The 7571-nt window shown below is 40.0% G+C and overlaps 1 long non-coding RNA gene across 1 annotated transcript; it reads left to right on the forward strand.

Annotated features, from left to right (window-relative positions):
- Window positions 1-5356: 5356 nt before the first annotated feature.
- LOC115136315 (uncharacterized) lies at window positions 5357-6553 on the forward strand. The gene is made up of 3 exons (XR_010464782.1): window positions 5357-5464; window positions 5612-5672; window positions 6024-6553. It is a non-coding gene; the product is annotated as an uncharacterized LOC115136315 (long non-coding RNA).
- Window positions 6554-7571: the final 1018 nt, after the last annotated feature.

Below are 7571 nucleotides of genomic sequence, written 5' to 3' on the forward strand. Positions count from 1 at the left end.
GTTGCGTGGGTGAATTTGTAGTCCTTTTTAGTTGTTCAATTGTTTAAGCACAATCACGTTGTAGACATTGAAGTCTTCCACTTAATATCTACATTTTGCTGTATTAAAAGTTGACACGTTTTTAAAGGCACAATGCAGTCTAACTTGATTTTCCCTGTGTTTTTATATATTTTCACACTGAGTTTGGAAGAACCATCTAAGACACAGTTTATTGATGGCCAAGGCTCTGACACCGCCAACCTCTGAGGCAATAGCATTGACGCCTTTTGTGCTGAATGTCAAAAAGGCGATGACTGCAGCTGTAGATGGTCAACCAAACCGTTTGAGTCAGCAATCCATTTCTGTCTCCCGGACACCATCCACTGTACATGTTGCTGCTTCAGTTCCAGACCTAAAACATGCATTTAGAGAGCCTGAGAAAGACAAGTAAGGAGTCTGCTCTAAAAGGGCTGGATGGGAGTTTCACAGATGACCAGCTTATTGGTTCAATTGTGAACATTATCTACCCAAATGCCGCATTCACGTGCTAGTTGGAACTAGGAAACTGACATTTCCAACTTGCTAACTGGTTGTAGTTAGTTATGCGTGTGCCGCTTTCAACGAATCAGCAAGCCAGACATTTCAGAGATTCCTAGTTCTGACTAGCATATGAACTCTGCATCAGATGCATAGCAAAATCAGCTGCTGCCTCAGCCCGTCTGAAGTTGAGCTTGAAGTGGTTCTCCAAGAGTTCTGAGATCGACTCTCAATCTGAATCGTGTGTGTGTGGATGCTGAAGTCTATGGAGCCACATAACCAGAGGAGGTCCACTCCTGAGCCAGGAAAGCTTGAGTCACATTCCTTTGTCAGTGGGAGAACATCTCTGTGCTTTAAGAGTGGTGCTGGTGAGATCCCAGACCACTCAATAACCACCTGCTTGAGTGTGTGGTTAAGAAACTGTTGAGAAAAATGCTCCTCCAATGCCTTTCCATTCCAGAGTTAACTGAAACAATGACGTTGCCTCTTTTAGTTAAGCTCATGAAACATGGAACTAACACTTTACATATTGCGTTTCTATATAAGAATTCAGACAGTGTTAACCCCTTGACTTTTTCCATGTTATGTTACAGCGTTATTCTGAAATGGATTACATTTTAAAATCCTCATCAATCTACACACAATACCACAATCTCAAAGCAAAAACGTATTTTTTTTTAATTCTTGCGAAAACAGATGTCTTATTTACAAAAGTATTCAGACCCTTTGCTATGAGACTTGAAATTGAGATCAGGTGCATCCTGTTTCCATTGACCATCCTTGAGATGTTTCTACAAATTGATTGGAGTCCACCTGTGGTAAATTCAATTGAATGGGCATGATTTGGAAAGACTCATATCTCATATTAGGTCTCACAGTTGACAGCTACGAGACAGGATTGTGGCAAGGCACATATCTAGGGAAGGACACCAAAAAAATTCTGCAGCATTGAAGGTCCCCAAGAACACACCGGCCTCCAACATTCTTAAATGGAAGAAATTTGGAACCACCAAGACTCTTCCTAAAGGTAACCGCAAGGCCAAATTGAGCAATCGGGGGAGAAGGGCCTTGGTCAGGGAGGTGACCAAGAACCCGATGGTCACTCTGAATGAGCTCTAGAGTTCATCTGTGGAGATGGGAGAACCTTCCAGAATGACAATCATCTCTGCAGCACTCCACCAATCAGGTCTTTATGGTAGAGTGGGCTGATGGAAGCCACTCCTCAGTAAAAGTTTGCCAAAAGGCACCTAAAGACTCTCAGACCATGAGAAACAAGATTCTAAACCAAGGTTAAACTCTTTGGCCTGAATGCCAAGCGTCACATCTGGAGGAAACCTGGCACCGTCCCTATGGTGAAGCATGTTGGTTAGAGCATCATGTTGTGGGGATGTTTTTCAGTGGCAGGGACTGGGAGACTAGTCAGGATTGAGGCAAAGTACAGAGAGATCCTTGATGAAAACCTGCTCAGGACCTCAGACTGGGGCGAATGTTCACCTTCCAACAGGACAACGACCCAAAGCACACAGCCAAGACAACGCAGGAATGGCTTCAGGACAAGTCTCTGAATGTCCTTGAGTGGCCCAGCCAGAGCCCGGACTTGAGACCTGAAAATAGCTGTGCAGCAACACTCTCCATCCAACCTGACAGAGCTTGAGAGGATCTGCAGAGAAGAATGGGATAAACTCCCCAAATAATGACGTGCCAAGCTTGTAGCGTCATACCGAAGAAGACTCGAGGCTGTAATTGCTGCCAAAGGTGCTTCAGCAAAGTACTCAGTAAAGGGTCTGAATACTTGTGAATGTGATATTTCAGGGTTTAAAAAATATATAAATTAGCAAACTTTTTAATTTTTTTTAAACTATTTTTGCTTTGTAATTATGGGACATTGTTTGTAGATTTATGAGGGGGAAAAATAATTTAATCTATTCTGGAATAAGGCTGTAATTTAACAAATTTGGAAAAAGTCAAGGGGTCTGAATACTTTCTGAAGGCACTGTATTTGTTCAGTGTACATTGGATTTGAAAAAAAAGTAATCAATGTAAATGGTTGAGGGTGAAATTTAAACTACAAGATTGTCATCATTGTAACCAATTTTCACAAACCTTGTATAAAATATGTTGAATTTGTAACTTTGAAACAACATCAGATCTTCAATGTTATATCTACTAGAAAGAAAATACTATATGCTGGGCAGCACCTCTTACTGGAGAGTTGATCTATCTACAGCTATCCCTTTGGTCTCCCATCCAGCGTTTCAACCAAGCCCATCTTTTATATTTGTTACTGACTACTACCAATGTGCTAAAGTGAGAATGATTATTGAGAAACATCTTAACTAAATATATTCACTGTTGCTATTGAAGTCATTCCAAAGGTTAGGTTTAACACAGCAAATAAAATGTAACCATACCCTCCCTATAAGTCAAACATTAGGAACCCCCCACCCCTTTTGCCCTCAGAACAGCCTCAATTCGTTGGGGCATGGACTCTACGAGCTGTCCAAAGTGTTCCACAGGGATGCTGGCCCATGTTGACTCCAATGCTTCCCACAGTTGTGTCAAGTTGGCTGGATGTCCTTTGGGTGGTGGACCATTCATGATATGCACAGGAAACTGTTGAGTGTGAAAAACCCAACAGTAGTGCAGTTCTTAATACAAACCAGTGTGCCTGGCACTTACTACCATACTCCGTTCAAAGGCACTTAAACATATTGTCTTGTCCATTCAACCTCTGAATGGCCCACATACACAGTCCATGTCTCAATTGTCTTGAGGCTCAAAAATCCTTCTTCAACCTGTCTCCTCCCCTTCATCTGCACTGATTGAAGTGGATTTAACAAGTGACATCAATATGAGATCATAGCTTTCACCTGGATTCACCTGGTCAGTCTGTCATGTTCTTAATGTTTTGTATATTCAGTGTATATCATCAAACATGCTATTTAGGTCTATATAGCAGTTACAATGTCATCAACAGATGTTTCAATTCAACCATGAATTCAACTAAACATAGACACATATAAGCCTAGGGGTTCAAGCTTTGGTTGATTTCAAATGGAATCTTCAAGTGTATCAATATATTGATTCAAGTCTCCATCTCAACCAAAATAATCCAAGTTAATTAAAGAATAGGACTAAATCAAATCGAAGTTTATTTAAAGTGCGTTTAAAGTTTGATTAGGTTTTGTCCAATTCTTTAACTTGTATTTTTGGTTGAGATGGAGATGTGAATCTAGCATATCAATTATAAATTTGTAGACAAACTGGAATTTGTTGACAACTGAGCACAATGCAATATCACTTTTGCAAAACAGCCAATAGCCTATTAACTTATCGACAAGTTCACAAATGATATGTTGGATTCGTCTCCAACTAAACCAAATATAAAAACTCAAGAATAGGATTAAAGTAATTTAATATTGGTTAATAGATGTTGATATTTGGTTGCGTTGTCAACCAAACACAATTCAATAATATTTTTCTAATAACGTAAATAGCTGACAGTTAAGGCTATCTTATAAACTAATGTAACAGTAGTTATTCACTTCCACTGCCACATTTTGAGGTTAGCCTCCTGTAACTATAAATGTCTTCTTATGTAATCATGTTCAAGATAGCATGCAAAGGTCACAGGTCTGTGGAGAGCTTCACAAGTGCTCTAACAATCTGCTCAGAATCTCCAACAGCAGGCATCACTTGCACCATGTACTCTTAATGTAATCTTAACTCCAATCCAGGTCATTTGGTTGTGCTATTAGATGAAGCACAATGACTACATATTAAGTTTTAAGTTCCTTGGCGTACACATCACGGACAAACTGAAATGGTCCACCCACACAGACAGCGTGGTGAAGAAGGAGCAGCAGGGCCTCTTCAACCTCTGGAGGCTGACGAAATTTGACGTGTCACCAAAAGCACTCACAAACTTCTACAGATGCACAATCAAGAGGATCCTGTCAGGCTGTATCACCGCCTGGTACGGCAACTGCTCCGCCCACAACCGTAAGGCTCTCCAGAGGGTAGTGAGGTCTGCACAACGCATCACCAGGGGCAAACTACCTGCCCTGCAGGACACCTACACCACCCGATGTCACAGGAAGGACAAAAAGATCATCAAGGACAACAACCACCCGAGCCACTGCCTGTTCACCCCGCTATCATCCAGAAGGTGAGGTCAGTACAGGTGCATCAAAGCAGGGACAGAGAGACTGAAAAACAGCTTCTATCTCAAGGCCATCAGACTGTTAAACAGCCACCACTAACATTGAGGGCTGCTGCCAACATACTGATATTATAATGATTATACTGATATTACTGCATTGTCTGAACTTGAAGCACAAGCATTTCGCTACACTCGCATTAATATCTGCTAACCATGTGTATGTGACAAATTAAATTAGAATTTGATTTGAAGTGTTAATGTTCAAAATATCTGACATTGTATTCCCATTTAAACTTTGTTGTGCATTTAAATGGTTAAAAGCACAGTGATAACATTTAACATTTACATTTAAGTCATTTAGCAGACGCTCTTATCCAGAGCGACTTACATAACACATTTAGAAGACAACTAATCCAAAAAAGTTTTCCCATTGGAATTCGTTTGTGCTTTAGGATGGTTGAAAGCATAGTGATAACACATTGGGAATTCAACAAACTTCTGGCTGTCTTTTTGAGTGGGGTGAAAAAAGCTTGAAATTTCATTCATCAACCAAATATTACCCACATTTCCACGTTGAAATTACATGGTGTGCCTAGTGTGTTGCCACTGTCCCCAATGACAACACTGAGGTTTGTGTCATCCAAGAGACACCAAAGCCAAAGCTGTCCATAGTTGACACCCTTTTCTGCACAGAAGTCAAAAGCTGACCAGCCACCACCGACTTTCTGTCCCATGGCATCGATGAAATGGAGGACAAACCACATGAGCTCCTCTGTGTTCAAACAAGTATACAGTTTAATATTCACAACCATTTACAATTCAATCAGCTTTTGAAATGATTAAGATCATTTCAAGGCCAGTATAATCAAATGATTAAACGCAACAAAATATTTTTGCGGTTTTACGTGAGCGTAGCTCTTTCTTACAAACCAGATGTGGACACGGCTGTGGATCCCCTCACAATGAGTGAGTATTCCGGAAGAAATGTGCTTAGGTGTGTATTGATTACGCCAATTCTGTTGCGAAATGTTTTGTCTGTTACAAAACGTTGAACAACAGAAACCGTTTACTACAAACGGAAAAATATTTTCAACGAATAAGAGATATTTTATTGGACAAATTCAGTTAGATCCCTCCCTGTTCCTATTGCTCTGTTTGCTTCCGTTTGGTTCTTAAACGGTTTCCGTTGTGAGACGTAATAAATACACCCCAGGAGGGAGATGTGCAAAAATATGTTTCAGTCAGACAGTATAGTGAAGATGGATCTCCAGGCAACTCCAGATGACATAAATGTACTAACAGACCACATGTTGTATTAAAAACACTTTATTTTTGTACTTATTAGGCAAAGATCAGAAGTCTCGTAAGAGGGGTATGCGTCATCTGCGGCTGTGTGGCCTCCAGAAAGGAGGAAGAGGAGAAGAATCCCACCATTTCCCGTCCTTTAAACATTTTTTTCCCTATTAATTATATTTTTGCTGTTGATTTTTTATAAATCATGAATCAATAATTTATTCTATTAATAGTTTTTTTAAATGATTTTTTAAAATAAATTATTGCATTCCAAAGTTTGTCTTTGAGTTGTCATTTTCCTAAAAATATAAGGTGACTAGAGCTCAGATATGAGCAATGTGCACTCCATGACATCTGCTCATTGGACATGAAAACAGAATGTGAACTTGATCGCCCATGGCAACACATCCTATCAACAGATGGCGCCATTGACCTAAACTCTGTGGTAGCTTTTATTTACCCCTGAACTGTGCTACTGGAGCATTTAGTTATTCGTTCACAAGTGAATGCATTTCCATTGAAATAAATATTATGACCAAAACATGCAAAAACATTTTTTTCCCCATGGTAATGTAAAATCGCTTCAACATACACTGTAAGAGATCTGTATAAATAAATAAATAAATCCTTCATGCTGTAATAACCTTTCCCCTGACAGTCCATTCAAAACCACACATATTCTAGACTTCAACCTCTGGGGAACATGTGTTTTAATGAAGGCACATATTTTGATAATGGAACTGTTGGCAGTCCTGTATGTATGAAGTTATTTGAAATAAGCTTATTGCTATGTATCAGATACCTATATGAAAGAGACTCTGCAGTCTTCTGAGTGCACACCAGATTCCTATGCTGCCTGTGTTTTCTAAAGGGCACTCGTTTTTCTGTCATATAATTCCATTGCCAGAGGCTCTAATTGGTTTCTCTGAAGCGGTGATTCAGACTCCTTTTTCCCTGTTGATAAGTATAGCTGAATCACAACACATTAGTATTCTCCATCCATGTGATGAAGTGAAAATGAAGGTGTCCCTGCTCCCCTGAGTCTGCCAGTGAGTGGTGGATTAGCAGGCTGCATCATGGCAGGGGCTGCAGCTCAGACTCTGAGACTGTGATTCAGCTGATAGCTCCATTTAAAAAAATAGTTTTCTCTTTGATGGTTCGCATACAGATATCTGTAGTTACAGACACACATCCGACAGAGAAAGGCAGACACACAGACAGACACACACCAGACTTATTATGATAGCTATGATTGTGTCTTCCCGGATTTTACGCTCAGGCTAAAATGTTTATTCTATTCTACTGAGCTATTTACTTGATGTTCATATTCTTATCTTGCATTATTTCGTAGTGTTGTTGCATTGTCCAGAAGAAAAAGGACTGTGTATAGTGTACCATGCGTATCCCGTGTAGCTCAGTTGATAAAGCGTGTCACTTGCGTAGCTAAGGGCACGGATTCAATTCCCACAGGGGACCCGTATGAAAATGTATGTACATGTATCCAGTACATGTAATAAACGAAAGTTGAATTTGAAACACACACCGTTCTTTGATGGGAGAATGTAGGTTATCAGCACAATGCCTAGAGAATCATTGGATT

Source organism: Oncorhynchus nerka, linkage group LG10 (assembly GCF_034236695.1).
Source record: "Oncorhynchus nerka isolate Pitt River linkage group LG10, Oner_Uvic_2.0, whole genome shotgun sequence".
Classification (NCBI taxonomy): Eukaryota; Metazoa; Chordata; class Actinopteri; order Salmoniformes; family Salmonidae; genus Oncorhynchus; species Oncorhynchus nerka.